Below are 21,253 nucleotides of genomic sequence, written 5' to 3' on the forward strand. Positions count from 1 at the left end.
TTTGTCATTATTGCAATAAATAATATTCGTATTCGCTTTATTATGTCTTTTTACGTGATATGTGCTATGATATACTGTTCATTCTGTTGTATATACGTGTGACTTGATCCTGGCACGTATATGATTGCTCGGTTTATGTTCTTTTATAAACCGGGTGTTACAGAGTGGTATCAGAGCCATATCGACTGTAGGACGAAGCCTAGATAGAACTGGTCGAGTTTTAGGACTTCTTCTCTCCAATCCTTGTCTGCTGAAACTATTTTACTATTATACCCCTTGACTTCTTTGACTTTTTACCCTTCTTGCCTTGATTTCTCTCTCTGAAGAATAGTTTCGTAGATTTTGGCCTGAATCAGTCATCTGACCACCATGAGCATAGCTAGGTGACCTTTTTATAATAATACGATAGCACGTTCTGCGACGCGTTGTGTTAGTCGAGTCTTTTGCTAAACTCGGCTAAGTCGTGAAAATTGTCTGCTTGTTATTATGCTACATGTTTGATTTGGATTTTTGACTGATTGCATAGCTTAGTAGTTTAAATTTGTTTAAAGAAAATCACTCAGATGTTAAAGTTAACTAATTAATAAAATGAGTTAGATCGTTGGGGGTAAAACAGTCAACTCTATCCTGTCTACTTTATCATGGCTGAGTCTTTTTCCGCAAAGAGTTATCATATCCATCTGATTTTATTCCTGCAATATCCTTACTCGTGAAATCTTTTGTTCAAATCAGATGGTGAACACCAGGAGCACCGGTTCAGGTTCTGGCCAGCAGCAGGGTCAGAACAACCAGGGTACTGGGATCCCGATGCCTCCGCCTTTGACTCCGGAGCAGTACTTCCAGCTCCAGATGCAGATGATGGCTACCCTGAACAACACTGTTCAGGCTCTTCAGCACGCTCACACTCAGCCTCCGCCTCCTCCACCGCCGCAGCCTCGCGACAGGCGTGCTGAGTTCCTGAGGGGTCACCCGCCGACGTTTTCTCACACGTCCGACCCTCTTCAGGCTGACGACTGGCTCCGTGCAGTGGAGCGTCAGCTGGACATCGCCCAGTGCGATGATCGTGAGCGCGTCTTGTACGCAGCAGGACAGCTGCGAGGGGCAGCTTTGGACTGGTGGGAGTCCCACCTGGTCCATGACCGCGAGGCTCTCACTTGGATCCAGTTCAGGGAGCGTTTCCGCAGCCACAACGTCCCCGCGGGCGTTATGAAGATGAAGCAGAAGGAGTTCCTTGCACTGAAGCAGGTAATCTTAAGTGTAATCATTCAGCGTTTTCTTTTGAGCTAATGCCCCTTGTTCTATCCTTATGAATCTTGAGTTAATCTTCCGATATCTATCTGTCTTTGTGAATTCAGGGGACTATGTCGGTCACGGAGTATCGTGATCGCTTTCTTCAGCTGGCACGCTACGCCCCTGCCGAGGTTGCGGATGACCGCAAGAAGCAGGAGCACTTCATGGAGGGTCTTGAGGACTACCTCCAGTACGCGCTGCTCAACCTCCGCTTCGACGACTTCAACCATCTGGTTGACAGTGCGCTCAACACTGAGCGTAAGCACCTGGAGATGGAGGACAAGAAGAGGAAGGTTGTCCCCGTTGCTTCCGGCAGCAACACTCGTCCACGACTCCAGCAGCCCCAGCAGTACCAGCCTCAGTACCGGCCTCCTCAGCAGTACCAGCAGAGGCCACCGCAGCAGTACCCGCCTCGACAGCACCAGCAGGCAGGTCAGGGCCCGAGGTTACCGGCACCTCCGGCTCGTGCTCCACCAGCTCCACCAGCACCACAGGCTCCACGTCCGGCAGCTCCTACCGGACAGCAGGCTCAGGGACCTCCTCGCACCTGCTTTCACTGCGGCCAGCCGGGGCACTACGCCAACGCTTGCCCCCGGAAGGCGCAGGCGGGACAGCAGGGGCGCCCAGCTCAGCCCAGGGCGCCAGCACAGGGCAGGGTGAACCACGTGACGGCCGAGTCAGCGGCCGAGGCTCCCAACGTGGTTATTGGTACGTTCATGGTTAATTCATATCCAGCTACAGTGCTTTTTGATACTGGTGCTACGCATTCCTTCATTACTCAGTCTTTTGTCGAGCATCATGGTATTCATACTAGCACATTAAAGAGGTGCCTGTTAGTATCTTCACCGGGAGGACAGTTGAGGTCTCACACTTACTGCCCGAGAGTCAGTGTTTCTTTGAGGGGAGTAGAGTTCTGTACTGATCTGATGGTGCTAGACACCAAGGGCATTGATGTCATTCTGGGAATGGAGACTCTGGCCAAATGGGGAGTTCGGATAGATTGTGCTCAGCGGACAGTCTTGTTATCAGCTTCCAGTGGCCAAGAGGTTGTTATCAGTGCAGTAGAGCCTTCTGGATTTCTTCATCAGATGGAGGCTAGACCCACGGACGGTATTCGCGTGGTGTCTGAATTCCCGGATGTCTTTCCGGATGATCTGCCAGGTATGCCGCCTGAACGCGCCATTGAGTTTTGTATTGATCTCTTGCCTGGCACAGCTCCTATTGCAAAGCGGCCCTACCGTATGGCGCCTATAGAGCATGAAGAAGTAAAGAAGACTATTAATGAGTTGCTAGCCAAGGGCTATATCCGTCGCAGCTTCTCTCCTTGGGCTTTTCCGTTGTTGCTGGTAGATAAGAAGGATGGCTCGAAGAGGATGTGTGTGGATTATCGTGAGCTGAATGCAGTTACTATCAAGAACAAGCATCCACTGCCCCGCATTGAGGATCTCTTCGATTTGCTTCGAGGTGCTCGTATATTCTCGAAGATTGATCTTCGTTCGGGTTATTTTCAGCTGAGGATCCGTCCTGGGGATATTCCGAAGACGGCATTCACCTGCAAGTACGGGCTATATGAGTATACAGTCATGTCCTTTGGCTTGACTAATGCCCCGGCTTACTTCATGCATCTGATGAACATGGTCTTCATGGATTATCTGGATGTCTTCGTGGTGATTTTCATTGATGATATTCTGATCTTCTCCAAGACAGAAGAAGAGCATGAGGAGCATCTGAGACTTGTATTGCAGAGATTGAGAGAGCATCAGCTGTATGCCAAGTTCAGCAAGTGCGAGTTCTGGATTGACGAGGTTCCATTCCTCGGTCATGTTATCTCTCAGGGAGGCATTGCTGTTGATCCGAGCAAGGTGAAGGATGTGCTCGAGTGGGAAACACCGCAGACAGTGAAGGAAGTCAGGTCTTTCTTGGGCTTAGCAGGATATTATCGGAGGTTCATTGAGAATTTCTCCAAGATCGCGAAGCCTTTGACTTCTTTGCTAGAGAAGAATGTGGCTTTTGTATGGACTGATGAGCGTCAGATGGCCTTTGATGAGCTGAAGAAAAGGTTGACTACGGCGCCAGTCCTGACTCTGCCAGACCAGACGAAGAGGTTCACGGTATATTGTGATGCTTCGAAGGACGGTCTTGGGTGTGTTCTGATGCAGGAGGGCAGAGTGATAGCTTATGCTTCACGGCAGTTACGTCGGCATGAGCTGAATTATCCTACTCATGATCTCGAGTTAGCCGCAGTTGTGCATGCTCTGAAGATTTGGAGGCATTACTTGTATGGGCAGCGGTGTGATATCTACACTGATCACAAGAGCCTCAAGTATATTTTCACGCAGAATGAGCTGAACATGCGGCAGAGAAGATGGCTAGAGTTGGTCAAGGACTATGATCTGGAGATTCACTATCATCCGGGCAAGGCCAATGTTGTAGCAGATGCTCTGAGCAGAAGAAGTTATGTCAACATGGCCGTGGCTTTCCAGATGCCTCCAGAGTTATGCGAGGAGTTCGAGCAGTTGAGTCTGGGTTTCATGCATCATACCTCCAGTGCAGCATTTGAGGCAGTACCGACTCTAGAGTCAGAGATCAGGCAGCATCAGAAAGATGATGAGAAGCTACAGGAGATTCATGAGGTGCTCAAGAAGGGCAAGGCTCCTCATTTCAGAGAGGATGATCAGGGTACCTTGTGGTACAAGAACCGGATCTGTGTTCCAGATGTGAAGGATCTTCGGAAGTTGATTCTGAGTGAGGCCCATGATACAGCTTATTCTATTCATCCGGGCAGCACTAAGATGTATTATGATCTGAAGGAACGTTTCTGGTGGTATGGGATGAAGCGTTCAGTGGCAGAGTACGTGGCTATTTGTGACACCTGTCAGCGTGTCAAGGCTGAGCATCAGAGGCCAGCAGGTCTATTGCAGCCTTTGAAGATTCCAGAGTGGAAATGGGAAGAAATCACTATGGACTTCATTGTTGGATTGCCTCGTACTCAGAAAGGGTACAACTCCATTTGGGTAGTAGTGGATCGTCTGACGAAGGTTGCTCACTTCATTCCAGTGAACACTACTTACTCCGGTGCTAGACTTGCAGAGTTGTACATCTCTCGGATTGTCTGCTTGCATGGTGTGCCCAAGAAGATCATATCTGACAGAGGGTCTCAGTTCACTTCTCGTTTCTGGGAGCAGCTCCATGATTCGTTGGATACGAAGCTGCGTTTCAGTACGGCTTATCATCCTCAGACAGATGGGCAGACAGAGAGAACCAACCAAGTGTTGGAGGATATGCTGAGAGCTTGTGCTATTCAGTACGGTACTAGTTGGGATAAGTGCCTGTCTTATGCTGAGTTTTCATATAACAACAGCTATCAGGCCAGTCTGAAGAAGTCTCCCTTCGAGGCATTGTATGGCAGAAAGTGCAGGACTCCTCTCTATTGGGATCAGATTGGTGAAAAGCAGCTCTTTGGCCCTGAGATCATAGATGATGCAGAGCAGATGGTTCAGGCTGTACGAGAAAATCTGAGGATTGCACAGAGCAGACAGAAGAGCTATGCAGATGGCAAACGGAGGGATCTGACTTTCAGTGTCGGTGATTATGTATATATGAAGGTGTCTCCGATGAGAGGAATCCGCAGATTTAATGTCAAGGGAAAGTTAGCACCTCGGTATGTGGGGCCATTCAAGGTGCTAGAGCGGAAAGGCGAAGTTGCTTATCGCCTGGAGTTACCTCTCAGCCTCTCAGGAGTTCATGATGTCTTCCATATATCTCAGCTGAAGAGGTGTCTGCGAGTACCCGAGGAGCAGGCACCCCTGGATGGAGTCGATGTGCAGGAAGATCTGACTTATACTGAGCATCCGGTGAAGATTCTGGAGACATCTGAAAGAGTTACTCGGAACAAGCGCATCAAGATGTGCAGAGTTCAGTGGAGTCACCACAGTGAAGCTGAGGCTACATGGGAGCGAGAAGATGAGTTGAAGAAGACATATCCAGATCTCTTTGCTAGCCAGCCCAGCTAAATCTCGGGGACGAGATTTCTTTAAGGGGGTAGGGTCTGTAACACCCTAATTTTAAATTTCAGTATTTATTAATAAATTAATTGGCTTTATTCAATTTTCTAAGGTTTATTGTGTTTAGTTGGCATTTAATCTAATTTTTTGTTCCTTAATTAATTAAAATTTATCATAGGTTTAAATTTTTGTTGCATTCATGCTGGTGCATACTTTTATTTGAGTGTGGTTTGAATTCAAATTCAAATTTGAATTCAAACTTGTTTGAATTAGAAATTAGAAAGGAAAAGAAATAGAAGAAGAAAAAGGAAAGGAAGCCCAAAACCCAGGAAAACCCCAGCCCAACCCGCTCCCACGCCAAAACCCGCGCTCGGCCCAGTCCGGCCCGAGCCCAAGCCGACCCAGCCTCACCCTGGCCCCCTCTCACTTGCGCCCAACCCGCTACGCCACCTCCTAGCTCGGCCCAGACATCGCGCTCGGCCCGGCCCGCACGCTCCCTCCGCACAAGCGACCCGCCGCACGCTCCGCCACCGTCACGCCTGGCCCCACCTGCCAGCGCCTCCCCGCGCTCGTCCCGCACAGCGCCGCGCGCGCGTCCCCCTCACCCCGCTGCGCCCCGGGCCCGCACATCAGCGACCGCGGCCGCGACCCCGCACTCGCCCGCGATCCTCTTCCCCGTCTCGCTGACCCGCCGAGCCCGCCTGGCAGGGTCGTCTTCCCCGCGGGACGGCTCGCCGAGATCTCCGGCGAAACCACCGGGGATTCCCTTCCCCAACCGCGCCCGCGATCCCCGGCTCTTCCCTTTAACTAGCGCCGCAACCCTCCCTACGCCCCGTCCAATCCTCGCGCCGCCCGCAACCCTAGCACATCGCCCCGCCTCGCCTCCGCTCGGAGCAGAGCCCCCACGCCGCCGGTAAGCTCCTCCGCCACTGCGATTTCCTCGCCGCCGGTGACCCCGGAGCCCCCCTGAACCCCTGTCCTCACCGCAGGAGCACCCGCGTCGATCTGAGGCGCCCAGGAGGACCGGAGCTGCGCCCCATCGACCTCTCCCCGGACCCAGCACCGACTCGCCGCCCAGACCTCGCCGCCGGTCCCCTGCGCCGCGAATCCGTCCGCCCCGCGCCCTCGGTGAGCGCCCTGGATCCCCAAGGTTTCCTTTTGCGCTAGTTGATTAGGCCCTTAGCCGCTTCCGAGGTCAGCACACCACCCGCCGGCGAAGCCTCGCCGCGCCGAGCCGCCACCACCCTTGACCTCCCCGCTCTAGGCCTCTCAGAACCCCAACAACCCCATAGGAAGTTCACGCGTGCCACTAGCTTCCTCCCAGGCCAGGCGGCACCCCGTTTCGAGCTCGGAAGTGCCGTTTTGGCCTGCTCCGGCGACGCGCCGCCGCGGGAGCTTCAGCTCCGGCGGTCAGCGCCGCCCACTGCGCGCCCAATCTCCCTGGACCGCACGATCCGTCGCGGACGGATGCGATTAGATCGCGTACCGGTTCGATCTAATCCGCCGGATCTCGATCCAACGGATCAGATCAGAAGATACCGGTTCGGCCCGCCCCTTTTGCAAAAGAACCCCTGAAGTTTTTTACAATCAACCCGCGCTCCATAGCCTTTGAAAAATAATTACAGTTTAGTTCCGTTTTTAGCACGCAGCCCCCTGAGCTTCCTGGATTTTGAACCCGCCGTCCAGCCCTGGCATTTTTGCGAGTTAGACCCCAGAGTTTTAGTTTAATTACGTTTCAGCCCTCGGTTTTAGCAGAAAACCCCCTGGAACTTCAGTTTTCTTACAAATAAGCCCCTAGGACTTGTTTTTAGCCTAGTTTATGCGTTTTAGCTCCGTTTTTAGCGTTCTTTATATCCACGCGATCGTTGTAACGCGTAGAATAGTTCTAGAGTAGTTTTGTGCGCTGTTTTTATGTATTGATGTATTGTTTCTTAGTTTTGTTAATGTTTGCCTGTATGCTTATTGTTGTGCATTGTTTTGGCCATGTGTTCGTGAGTAGACGCTGATCCAGTTGAGGAGCCCCAGTACCAGTACCAGGAGCAGCCTTCTTCCGAGCACTTTGAGCAGCAGCAGGAGCAGTACGAGGAAGGCAAGTATAACATGAACAACCCATCACTTTTAAATACATTTTCATACTCATTTTAATACTGTATGCCTATAAGGATTTCCTAGCCACTTTATATCCTTTATATATACCTTTGAGTTGCATTTTGGTTAGTTGTGCTAGGTTGCTGCGCTATAACACACTCTGGTCCTTTTTAATTAATTTGATTAATGGTTTACTTGAACTTAATTCTGAGAGTGGCCCTCTGTGTGGATGAGTGGCTCACGTCTCGTTAAAAGATGTTTTTTGTAGAAACATGGTTTAGGGGGGCAGCACGGTGCTTAGTGCTTGGTTGGCCACTCTCCATAAGGACCGGTTCATAGAGCGACAACCTGGGACAACAGCGCTACCACAAGGCTAGAATGGGATAGACTTGGCGTAATAACTAGATCTTTTTGGTTTGGAGTAACTTACCTGCGGGGCAAGAGTAGTAAGCTTCAATGGTCCCTGCTCCTCCGGCTTGGTCTGTGCTTGGATTGCGCTCCTGTGCTTGTACCCCCGGAGGTGGGCCCCATCGTCGCCGACCTAACTCTCGCGGTTACGCCTTACCAACGAGATTCTTTTTAAAGGCCTCGTAGTGAGTCGCTGGCCATCTCACCTAAGGAAGTGTGATGAACAACTGGCGTAGCTCACGACTTGTGGGTAAAGATGTGCAACCTCTGCAGAGTGTAAAACTGGTATACTAGCCGTGCTCACGGTTATGAGCGGCCCAGATCCTCCTTTTGATTAGTGAAGTTATCTCCTTCCGACGAGGGAGGTGCTTCTCGGGGTTACCTTGGTGGCTTGGTTTTGGTGTGGTTCTCAGTAGTTTCTTAATTAATTCTGATTAATTACTATGCAACTGGGTTAATGGTAATTCATCAACTCGTAGTAAATAGCTTTAATAAAATTTTGCCAACACTTAAAAGCTGATGCAGTTGAGTCAGCCAGCCTAGAGCCTCATAGTTTGTGCTATACTTGTTGAGTACAAGTTGTGTACTCACCCTTGCCTCTTCTCTACTTTTTTTTTCCTCTTGGCTACGCTACTGCTGCTCAGTTCCTGCCGACACGAGGGAGTTCGTCCAGCGCTACCAGGACTACGAGGACTTCTAGGTGCTTCGTCTCCCAGTCGACGTCCCTGTGGCGCCCTGCTTCAGCTTCGGAGAGCTTTATTCGTATTTTTTGTACTTCGCTTCCGCTGTATCAGACATTTTGTCATTATTGCAATAAATAATACTCGTATTCGCTTTATTATGTCTTTTTACGTGATATGTGCTATGATATACTGTTCATTCTGTTGTATATACGTGTGGCTTGATCCTGGCACGTATATGATTGCTCGGTTTATGTTCTTTTATAAACCGGGTGTTACAACTCCAGTCAGTCCTTTCGTCCTCTGGATTGGTCCACCCATGCACCATCTTCTGGCTTGGCTTCAACATTGCCATTCGGTTCCACGTGTCGCACATCTAGCCTACCTAGATGATATGCAATGATGCAAATGCATGAACTTAAAGAAGACAACACACGATGCATTTAAAAGGCATACAAGGCAATCATACGGTCACAATTACATGGGTGCGGATGATGCAATGCAATGCGATTAAAGAGAAAGACATGACTGGCAAACATTTGAGTAACCACAACAAACAAGGCTCATAGGAAAAACGATTCAAGGCTTATTTTAGCCTGATGTGTTTCCTACAAAAAGTGTGACTAACTTGATTGGGAAGACTAAGCATGTAACACCCTAATTTAAATTTCGGCATTTATTAATAAATTTAATTGGCTTTATTTAAATTTCTAAGGTTTACTGTGTTTAGTTGGCATTTAATCTAATTTTTGTTCCTTAAGTAGTTAAAATTTTATCATAGGTTTAAATTTGTTGTGCATTCATGCTGGTGCATACTTTTAAATTGAGTGTGGTTTGAATTCAAAAATTCATATTTGAATTCAAACTATGTTTGAACTAGATTTAGAAAGGAGAAGAATAGGAAATAGAAATAGAAAAGAAGAAAACCCAAAGCAACCCAACTCAGCTTGAAACCCGGCCCAACACCCGCTCCTTCGGCCCAGCTCGCAGCGGCCCACTCCCACTTCCCCCACGGCCCGCTCGCAGCGCCACGTCACCAGGCCCACGCCAGCGACGCAGCCAGCGCTCCCGCTCGCCCGCATCGACGCCTTGCCACTGACAAGGCTGGCCCGCTTGACGGCGCCCCTCTCCTGCAGACCGCACGCCCCGTCGCTCTCACTGCCAGCCCGGGCCCGCTCGCCAGGTCCGTCTTCCCCGGCCGCGCAATGGCTGCGCTGCAACAACCGCCGCTATCTCCGCCGGGATTTTCTCCAGGGCGCACCTCCCCAAGATCCCCGGGGCCCTTTAATTAGCCCCGCGACCCCCCCTTTGCACCCCATCCACACCAGCGCCGCCAGAGCCCAAATCCCACCGCCCCTGCCTAGCTCCGCCGTAGCAGAGACTCCTCGCCGCCGCGGCTACGCAGCTCCGCCGCACCGGAGCCCACCGGAGCCGCGCAAAATCCACGCCTCGACTCCAGGAGCATCACAGAGGCCTCCTTCCTCGACTTAGGGCCCTACACCACCGGAATCGAGCTTTGATTCCACCACCGGTGAGTTGCTCCGCCGCCGCAATTCCATGCCTCCGAGTCCGCCCTGTGCCTCCTGACCACCGTAGCGCCTCTACAGGGACTCCACGCGACGGTTCAAGGGATCCAGGAACCCGGAGAGTCCCCACATCGGCCTGTCCGCGAGCGCCGAGACAAGCTCCGCCGCCGGTCCACGCCGCCGAACTCCCTGCGCCACGCCATTCCTCGATCCCGACCCTAGGTGAGCACCCCAGGGTCCCTGTCCTCCCTCTGCGCTAGATTTGGATCGCCCTGGCACACTCTAGGTACCTAGTCACCGCACCCCGGCGAGCTCGTTTGCCGCCGACTTGCCCTCGCCGTCGAGGGGACCTTTTCCAGCCCCGCACCGCCCGTCCGAGCCCGCCAGTGGACTACACATGCCACGGCGGTGCTCCACGGCCAAACACCGGCCCAAATAAGCCCCCAGAGCACTGGATCGTTCGACGCCGACGAAGCCCCGCCGCGGAGAACCGAACTCCGGCGTGTCCCGCCGCCGCCCGCGCGCCCAAACGCCCTGAGCCGCACGATCTCCAACGGACGATCCAGATTAGATCTTGCCCCATTTAGATCTGAGCCGCCAGATCTGAATCCAACGGATCAGATCTGAGGATACCCCTTCGGCTTGTCACTTTTGCTAAAGAGACCCTCGGTTTCTTCTAAATGAACCCGCGCTCCACACCAGTAGAAAAATATTTCCAAACCCGCCCCTGCTTTTACGTTTTTAGACCCTGGGTTTCTTTAAAATACAACCCGCCGTCCAGCCTGGTAGTTTTTGCAAGTTAGACCCTAAAGCTTTAGTTTAATTATGTTTTAGCCCTCAGTTTTTGCAGAAAACCCCCTGAAACTTAGTTTTTCTCGCAGATAAGCCCCTAGAACTTGTTTTTAGCCTAGAAAATGCGTTTTAGCTCCGTTTTTAGTGTTCTTTATATCCACGCGATCGTTGTAACGAGTAGAACAGTTTAGGCTTAGTTTTTCTTGCTGTTTTTGAGTAGACGTTGATCCATCTGAGGAGCCCCAGTACCAGTACCCGGAGCAGCCGTCTTCCGAGCACTTTGAGCAGCAGCAGGAGCAGTACGAGGAAGGCAAGTATAACATGAACAACCTATCACCTTTAAATACATTTTCATACTGCATTTTAATACTGTATGCCTATAAGGACATTCCTAGCCACTTTTTATCCTTTATATACCTTTGGGTTGCATTTTGGTTAGTTGTGCTAGGCTGCTGCGCTATAACACATTCTGGTCCTTTTTAATTAAATTGATTAATGGTTTACTTGAACTTAATTCTGAGAGTGGCCCTCTGTGTGGCTTGAGTGGCTCACGTCTCGTTAAAAGATGGTTTTTGTAGAAACATGGTTTAGGGGGCCAGCACTGTGCTTAGTGCTTGGTTGGCCACTCTCCATAAGGACCGGTTCATAGAGCGACAACCTGGGACAACAGCGCTACCACAAGGCTAGAATGGGATAGACTTGGCTTACTAATTAGGTCTTTTTGGTTTGGAGTAACTTACCTGCGGGGCAAGAGTAGTAAGCTTCAATGGTCCCTGCTCCTCCGGCTTGGTCTGTGCTTGGATTGCGCTCCTGTGCTTGTACCCCTGCAGGTGGGCCCCATCGTCGCCGACCTAACTCTCGCGGTTACGCCTTACCAACGAGATTCTTTGTAACGGCCTCGTAGTGAGTCGCTAGTCATCTCACCTAAGGAAGTGTGATGAACCTCTAGCGTAGCTCACGACTTGTGGGTAAAGATGTGCAACATCTGCAGAGTGTAAAACTGGTATACTAGCCGTGCTCACGGTTATGAGCGGCCCAGATCCTCCTTTTGATTAGTGAAGTTATCTCCTTCCGACGAGGGAGGTGCTTCTCGGGGTTACCTTGGTGGCTTGGTTTCGGTTTGGTTCTCAGTAGTTTCTTAATTAATTCTGATTAATTACTATGTAACTGGGTTAATGGTAATTCATCAACTCGTAGTAAATAGCTTTAATAAAATCTTGCCAACACTTAAAAGCTAATGCAGTTGAGTCAGCCAACCTTAGAGCCTCATAGTTTGTGTTATACTTGTTGAGTACAAGTTGTGTACTCACTCTTGCCTCTTCTCTAGTTTTTCCTCCTGGCTACGCTATTGCTGCTCAGTTCCTGCCGACACGAGGGAGTTCGTCCAGCGCTACCAGGACTACGAGGACTTCTAGGCGTTCGTCTCCCAGTCGACGTCCCTGTGGCGCCCTGCTCAGCTTCGGAGAGCTTTTATCGTACTTGTACTTCGCTTCCGCTGTATCAGACATTTTGTCATTATTGTAATAAATAACATTCGTATTTCGATTTATTATGTCTTATTCGTGATATGTGCTGTGATATACTGTTCATTCTGTTGTATATACGTGTGACTTGATCCTGGCACGTATATGATTGCTCGGTTTATGTTCTTTTATAAACCGGGTGTTACAGAGCATAAACCTAGAGCAAAAAGAAGTAAGCTCTGGACTTTATTTACTAACCAGCAAACATAAGCAAAGTGCATAAAAACAAGTAACAAACTGGTTCTAGCATGGTTAGCATGATTACACAGGAAACAAGAATTAGCTACTGAATTTAACATGTAGGAAATCACCTCTTAGCAACACACAAGAGAACAACTATATCTAGGAACCAAACAAAGGCAACAACATGACATGCAGCAAGGACCTGATAGCACAAATTAACTAGCATGATAAGATACTGATAAGGAGTGTAAAAACAATTTACCAATATTTATTGATAACATTAAGCATTTATTTCAGCTCTAACAAGACAAGCTGAGCAATTAAAGATCTTAAAACATGCACATAGATTCTTGTTAGGAAATTTTTACAGTGAACTAGGCATACAAGGACTAGGCTACTGAATAAATTTCATAATTTCTAGACTACCAGAACTGCATATACAAAATAAACAAGATTAAACAAGCATTGAACATGATTAAATCAATACATCACAGAAAAATTAACTAAACAGCAGGGTTAATATTTTTCTTAGGTACTGCATAACAAAAAAAATCTAACCCAACTAGTTTTATATTTTTAGCATGCTCCTAACTCCAGTTATGCAATTGACAAGCTACAAAAGCATTTATCTTGCATAATTAAAACTGCACAGAAAAGTTATCAAACAGCCTATTTGATGGTTCGATCATATAGAGCATGAAAATATGAATCTAACAAATCTAGTTTTGCATTTTTGGCATTTTTCTACTATTTACTATGAATTTTACAAGATCAGCACACAAAACTGAAATTGGGATTTAACTAAAAACCGGAACCTCCGGGTTCCAAACCAGCAGTTCCGGATTTGGGGGCAAAAACAGAGAACAGAATAGGGGAGGGCCACACAGGCAGGCTGGCCGGCCGGATTCTAGTGGCTCCGGTCGCCGATGGCAAGGGGAAGGTGGAGGAGGAGATAGAGGAGGTCGAGCTCTACCTGTTGGTGGGCTTGGACGGGGTTGGGGGCGGCCGGACGATGGTCGACGGCGAGGAATAGGGGCCGGCAGCGATGGGGAACGGTGACAGCGGTGCTCCAGTGGCCATCGGTGGTGAGGAGAAGGTCGGCAAGCTTCATGGCACCATGGGGAAGGTCGCTTCAGCGTTGGTTTGGCTCGGGGAAAGCTTGAGGAGGGTTGTCGATGTCGAAGGCGGAGCTCCAGGATGAGCAGCAGCTCTGGCGGCCCGGGAATGGCCGATTCCGGCCGGGGTTGGGCTCAGCCAAGCTCGAGGAGGGGCGACGGAGGGCCGGGATGAGGTTGTGGAGGTGGAGAACAAAGTGCAGCAGCTCTGGGCGTGGAGAATCGAAGCGTGCGGAGGGGGGTGACAGCCCGAGCAGTGCCGGCGGTGGCTCTGCTCGGTCAGCTCCACCCGAGCGCAACGAGGAAGAAAAAGAAAGGGAAACGACCCTAGGGTTTCACGAAAGGGTAAAGGCGGCCGCGCGACAATCAAGGTTCGCCATGATGGCCGACTCATGGCGTTGCCGGCGGCACAGTCGGCGGTATGGACGCCAGAGTAGGTGAAACAGGGGCAAAACAGGAACTTCCGGGTTTTGGGGCAAAACAGATTCGATTTTGGAGCGCCCAAAACTAAAATTTTCGTATAGCAACTTGAAATTTAGCCAAAATAAAAGCTATAGAGGATGAAAGGATCTACAACTTTGGTATTGGACAAAAGTTGTTTTGAGCAATGATTTGAGAGATTAGATTGGGTCAAAAGAAGATCAAAGCTGATTTTAGACTAAGCGCAAAGAGGGGTTCAGACAGAGATTGGACTGAATTTTGACTGGTGCTTGTAATTAGTAGAATTGCGCAAACATAATTAAAATTGAATGCATGTGATGATATAATTATGCATGCACAATTACCACTAATGACAATGTTTAAGCACATGTTAGCGACTAAACAAAGGATTAACACTAGGGGTGTTACAACGACAAAGTCAATGGGAATAAAGAAGTTTCGGATTTTAACCGGGACGTTCTCTGCAATTCCAGCGGGGTAACGGACCATTTGGTCTACTAGCTGCAAGCACATAGTAGTAGGGGCAAGCTCATGATAGTTTAGTTTATCGTAAACTACCTTGGGCATGATGATGACGCTTACTCCCAGATCACATAGAGCATGTGAGAAATGTTGAGTACCGATTGAACATATTATTGTGGGGCATCCTGGATCTTTTTCTTCTCCAGGAGAGGATCGAGTATAGCTGCGCTACACTCCTTTGTGAGTTGCACGACCTCGGTGGTGGGCAGGCTTCTCTTGTTACCAAGTATATCAAGAAGCGGTATATTGACATACAACTTTCATATTACCTTGACGATCTTGTCGAATTGCTCGTCGGCCACCGGCTTCCTTATCCGTTCCGAAAACGGTAAGGCAGTAGTGTCATGAAACTCCCGTGAAGTTCTAGGGGGGTCCACGGTTTCCTCCGGGGCAGCAGTTGTGTTGGACTCTTCTGCCTCCTCCTAGTCTTCGTCTGCAGCAGAGGTATTGCTGGCGGGTACGGCTTTCCGCCGAGATCCTACATCTTTAGGGTATGGTGGTTCTTGCGTGGACTTACCTGTCCGTGTGGTCACCGCACTAACACTTTCCTTGGAAGGAACTTCCGGTTGCCTAGGAAGTTTTCCCGAGTTATTATTAGGACAAGATGAGGCTAGCTAAGCAACCTGAGTCTCTATCATTTTATTGAAGCTCAACTGATTTTTAATAACTGAATTTATGCCCTCTAGTTGTCCGGCCAGAGATTCCAAATTTTGTCATTAGCAAGGAATTTCTTACTGATGTTATCATTAATTTGTTTCTAGCCATAAACTTGGTCCTTTAAAGAAGGCTGAAAATTATTATTAAAGTTCATATCTTGCTGCTGGCTGAAGGGGAGGTCGGGTTTGGAATTCCAACCCTGCTGAGGACGGAACCCAGAGTTGTTGGAGTTATTTGCTCCACGAAGTGAGCTTCCTCCTGAGTGATCGGGCAAGAGTTGCCCATGTGTCAAGTTTCTCCACAGATCTCGCATGCCATGCGAGAATCCATAACTTGGTTAGCCTCCTGGTGTGGAGACTCCAGTCTCTTCATGAGAAGGTCCATCTTGACAGCAAGCATATCGATGCTGTCGACATGATGAATTCGCTTGCGGGATTGTTGCTGCCTTTCACCTTTCCAACTCTGGTTGGAAGCAATCTTCTCTACCAGCGCTTTTGCTGCAGCGACACTGAGCGAAAGGAAGGAACCACCTGATGTTGCATCGATGTGGTTCTGAGCTGGTGTGTTCAGGCCATTGAAGAAACTATGAATAATCAACCATTCCTCCATGCCATGGTGGGGGCATGCTGTGTTGTACTCCTGGAATCTCTCCCAAGGTTCCAAAATGGCTTCATCCGAGAGCTGTTGAAATCCAGAGATCTTGCCTCGGAGGGCATTGGATTTGCCCACTGGGAAATACTTCGTCAAAAATGCATTGGAGCAAGCCTCCCATGTGGTGAAGTTTGCTTTGTTGGTGTAAAACCACATCTTCGCCTTGCCTAGCAAGGAGAATGGGAACAGTCGAAGATGAACATTATCCATCGTGGTACCTCTGGGGTTGATGGTGCTGCTCACTTCCAAGAAGTTTTGAAGGTGAGCGTTGGCATCCTTGGATGCCTTGCCATAGAATGGACTCGCTTGAACCATGTTCACCAGTCCCGACTTGAGCTCAAAGCCATCATTGCCTTGGTCATTGTTCAGTCCAGTAGGGATGTGGCAACTGGACGGGGCCAAGTACTGCCTGAGAGTCTTGGCCATGGGTGGTGCTGAGACTGACAAACAAGGGTTCCAAGTGGGTTTCTTCTGGGGTGGGACGACGCGGCGTCTCACTATTCGCCCAATTCTCTAAGAATTTGGATCGAAGTTGGATGGTAGATCAAAACTAGTCATGCACTGCTCTGCATCGAATAAACAAGAGAGAGAGAGCAATGGTAAGCCCGCTAAAACTAGCGGTGATAGAACAGTAAGGTTTTCCACTCAATTATATGATAACTTTAGCCAATTGCTTCCCTGGCAACGGCGCTAGAAATGCTTGTTGGTGTCTCTTATGCTCAATCTGAATGGGTATTCTACAAGCGCACAGAATTTACCGGTGTAGCACTTCACCTTGGAGTATTTTAGTGTATCGTGAAATCATCAGGGAAGCACTATGGTAAAGTATATTGTAAATTGTAGTGTCAACCCTTACTGAAGTTATCGATCGACTAATTCAGCATGGGTAAGCCAGATAACTGATGAGATAAATGTCCAAGCTATGACCGCGTGACACACAGGAGATTCTATACCTTAGAGAGGTAGCAGCTGGGTGGACAACGAGCGAGAAAGGACTCCTGAAACACTTTTAAACTACTGAGCTAGCCTCACTAGAACTAATCTAAGCTTCTATCTCGATGTCGGAACTAGGAGCTTACTTCGGCGGCCTAAGCGAAGGGCGCAGACAGGGGTGAGAAGGGGCCCAACATACTTTTTGCAATCCTACTGCTATGAAAACACCCGAACGTGGTGGACTATGAGGGACGGAAAAGGCTATCACCACTTGCCGCCTATCACTACGGTACCATGGGGTGGAACACACTTTCTAGCTAGCACTGAGTCAGACACCACGTCTGCTCTCGGTACTAGGATTTCTCTTGAGGCCTTCAAGAGAAATTCACCTCAACCTAGTGAACTAACTTGAGTTACACTAGTACGGGCGAGAAAACCCATAAGACTAACTCTGACAAGCAAGAAAGGGAACTTAAACTGAACTAGAGGTAGAAACTCACTCCCGCAGACAAGTACTAGTACTTGGAAAGATAAATACTTGCGGAAAGTAAAGCTGACTCAAGTAAATAAAGAAGATAACTTATATTTAAAATAGTCAAAGGAAAAGATGGGGATCCCCGAGACAAGCTCGACTCGACTCTAACTCCCAACTACTAACCTACTCTAGACTTGAGAAGAGAGAATTGCTCCTTTGAGTGTGTGTTTACAAGTGAGGATGGGGGGCCTATTTATAGCTGCTCAAGGTCACTAATCAGGAAATCGCTACAAGATTACGCTACCCCTGACTTGGCTTGAACTTCACACGAAAGGGGAGCTCCAGTGGCTGACTTGTGCGGCCGAGCGGCCTGGCCTAGGCCGGCCGGCCTGGGCCTGCTGCCACCTGTCCACCGACTTCGCGTGGATGGCTTCTAATAACTCCAGGAGGTCGGTAAGTCAAGTGGTTTCCTCAGATACCAGAATCTTAGGCCGGGCGGCCTAGGTTGGGCCAGGAGGCCTGCCTCTGGCACTCCTCAACCCTCCGTTTCACCGACATTGCACATCAACGCTCCACATTGCCTCTGGACTGGGTGGTTTCCTCATTTGACATTCTTGGCACTGGCATGTGGGTCTTTGGTTTGAACCTTGTGCCTTCCGGGTCCACCGATAGGATATGAGATGTTTGCCTTGTTTTGGAACCTTATGAACATGTCACCTTGCTCCAGTGAAAGTATCGGACCCATGTACATGGAGGTGTTAGGCCGGTCAGCACGGAATGTGCCGGGCGGTTGGGATTTTCTCTGATTTCGACCATCTTTGGACAGTGAATTCCTGCAAGCACAACTCATCCAAAACTTGTGGAACTTATTAGAATCAAATAAAATGTGCATAGAACATGGTGCAAAACTCAATTTATTTCTGAGAAGTTGACGGTCAAAACGCGAGATAATGGCCGTCAACAATCGGCTGGGGGGCAGGACCATGCTATGTGATCCTGCAGGGGGAATGATTTCTGCTGATGAGCGAGTTGAGCAGACTACTGATGCTCGGGTTTCAGATGAGTACCCACATCGTAGGGATCCAGAAAGAGAGCATGTTCATGATAATATTGATCGGCCTCGATGGTGTCCAGTGGGTTTGACCAGATCACAGAAGAGGCGAGTTCAGAGGCTACGTTAGACAGAGGTGCTGGAAGAGGAAAGAAAGGAGGCTCCTAAGATGAAAGGATTCAGGTCAGATGTTTGGCGTGTTAAGCAAAAGGATGTTGATCGGCAATGTCTGGGGTCATCGGCTGCACCTGTCAATATGGTTTTTATGTTGCCCAGTGAGTTCATGGCACCAGATGGTGATGCCGAAAGACAAAGTTTGGAGGACGCTGTGGCTCAACTGAATTTGGAAACTATACCGGCTACATTTGAAAACCCGAAGGATGAAAAGCGTAAACATCTCAAAGTTTTATTTTTGAAGGGGTTTGTTGATGGCAAGCCTGTCACGAAGATGTTGGTGGATGGAGGTGCAGCAGTGAACATAATTCCGTATGCTATGTTGCGCAAACTTGGAAAAGGTAATGAAGATTTGACCAAGACAAATATGATGCTCAAGGACTTTGAGGGAGTTGTATCTCCGGCTGTTGGAGAATTATGTGTTGATTTGACAATTGGCAGTAAGACTCTTCCCACTACTTTCTTTGTTATCAACGGCAAGCGTTTGTATAGTTTGCTGTTGGGGAGAGATTGGATTCACGCCAACTATTGTATACCATCTACAATGCATGCATCAGTGTATTATACAATGGATCGGCGATGTTGTTGAAGTTGTTGCCGATGATTCGTCATTCAGTATTGCATCAATGGAAGCTTGCGAATGGAGCTATGAGAGGATAAGCTATTTTTCTGGTCAAGCATGGGAGATAGAGTTCTTGAAGATTGCTGATTATGAGATGTCATCAAGTCAGACGATTAAATCTACAGATGAGTCTTGAGTGGAAATACGTAAAGCTGATGATTTAAGCATCGGCTAATTTTTAAAAGTATAGCCAACATGTTAGATGTCGCCTTTAGAGCAAAAAATGTAAAAGAAACCCGATGATGTTTTGATGACATCGGTTACTGGATGGCCGATATAATGTTGTATCGACCTTAGGGCAATAAAATCCAAGTATACAGAAAGTGGAGGTGTATTTGATGAGACAAATGTTATGGAGTTGAGGGTTAGCATTGTTTAGAATACATCAACTAAAGTTTTGACTTCACCACAGAAAAACGAGAAGCATGTTACAATGATCCAAGAGCACTTTGAATCACTGCTATCACACGCAGGCGAATGTCATCAGCTTGTTGGATCGCCTTTTCGTCAGCTTCGGCAGAACCTGGTATCGGTCTGAGACTTTTATGAAGCTGGTAGGTTTGGCGAGCTTGCTCGTGCTTTTCTGCATCGAGTTGCTGAAGTGCTGATGGAAGTTGAGATAGTCAGCTATCCACATCAGCAATTTCTTGGTCTACCTGCTCCAGCTCTTTGGCGAGACGTTCTTGCTTGGCCTCCAAGTCTCTCTTGGATTGCTCCATTTCTGCCCTGGACTGGGTCAAAGATATGATTTTTCCTCGGGTTACATCCACAAGATTTTTCCAGTTGTCCCTCTGTTTGATTGACTGTTCTTGATGAAGTCGATCAGAAAGACACTTCTGGGCTCTAAGAACTGGTATCTGGCAGCTCTTAATTTATGCAGCAGGGTTCAGTGCCTCCTCAAGTAATTCTGGGAGATTGCCTTTCAGAAATTTTAGGATGGTACGAATCGGCTCGGCATCTTGAACCAGCTGACCAATATCTTGATTCAAGAATTGCAGAATTTCTTGAAGCTTGGCCTTTGCATCCAATGATAATGGAGCCGATTCTGCCGATGACAGGGCTTCATCTTCTGTGCTGGTTACTCCAAGTTGGAAGGAGAACAGACTATTGTCTGGACTATCCTGTGCCTGATAAGGAAGATGAAAATGTTGACCGATTATTGCTTTTCGGTTTTTGGAGGATGAAAGGGTATCATATTTGTTTCAGAAGAGTTTCATCAATATCTGGCACAGGATGAGATGCAAGTAGCAGTACTGGAGCACTGTGAGAGGCAGTGGAGGCCTGCTCCTTGGTATGATGAGTGATTGCCAACACGTGGAGTGGACTAACTGTATGTAGTTGTGACTCTGTGGAGATTGCGCCAGTTCTTGGTCTGTGGTGTGCAGGTACACGGATGGCGCGGGTGGCAGCGAGATGGTTTGGACAAGAGCGAGGCGCGTGCTGATGGACCATGCGGTGGCGTTGCGGTGGCAGGGAGCTCGATGACCATGCGGAGGCGGGAGACCTTGTGGTGGCGTTGGAGGCCCGACCGGATGACCGTGCGGTGGAGAAGGGCGGCCCAGATGCTTGGGCCACTGCTGGGCCGCGTTGCGATCCTGTCCTGGCGCCAAGGCGGGACGGCGTGGAGTTTGTTGGTAGCTCGCGAAAAACCAACGGCGGGGATGCGTCGACGTCGGCCAAGTCGGATAGAGACGGCGATGGCGTCAAGGATGACGAAGGCGCTAGGGTTCCGGCGGGAGGTTGGACACGTGGCGACATCGGGCTTGGCGGGTGTGCCTGGAAACATCGCGCGGGAAGGTTTCGCGGTTCCTCCAAAACCGCACCCGAACTCGGTTTCGGCAGTTTTCCCAAAACTGCCCCCGTGAAGATTCCAGAAGAACGTGTGGCAACATCAGAGGAATTGCGTCGGGTCGAAGCAAACTTCTCCAAGTCGTTGCAGCCGTCGGATGGTCTTGAATGTATCTTTTCCTGTTTTGCCCCTAAGGGCCTTCTAGTTTTATTTCAGCACTTAGGGGTATTGTAGTATTTTAGAAGAAGGCTTGGAAGGCAAGGAAAGGAGGCAGCAGGGAGTGGGTGGCGGTCTGTTGGAACAAAAGGAGCGCCCTCCTCTCCCTGGTT

General features: G+C 49.0%; 1 non-coding gene across 1 annotated transcript; it reads left to right on the forward strand.

The window, feature by feature from the left end:
- Positions 1-15,836: 15,836 nt before the first annotated feature.
- LOC120668279 lies at positions 15,837-15,943 on the forward strand. Its single transcript, XR_005672373.1, has one exon. It is a non-coding gene; the product is annotated as a small nucleolar RNA R71 (small nucleolar RNA).
- The last annotated feature ends 5,310 nt before the right edge of the window (positions 15,944-21,253 follow it).

The sequence above is a fragment of the Panicum virgatum genome, chromosome 3N (genome assembly GCF_016808335.1).
Source record: "Panicum virgatum strain AP13 chromosome 3N, P.virgatum_v5, whole genome shotgun sequence".
NCBI lineage: Eukaryota > Viridiplantae > Streptophyta > Magnoliopsida > Poales > Poaceae > Panicum > Panicum virgatum.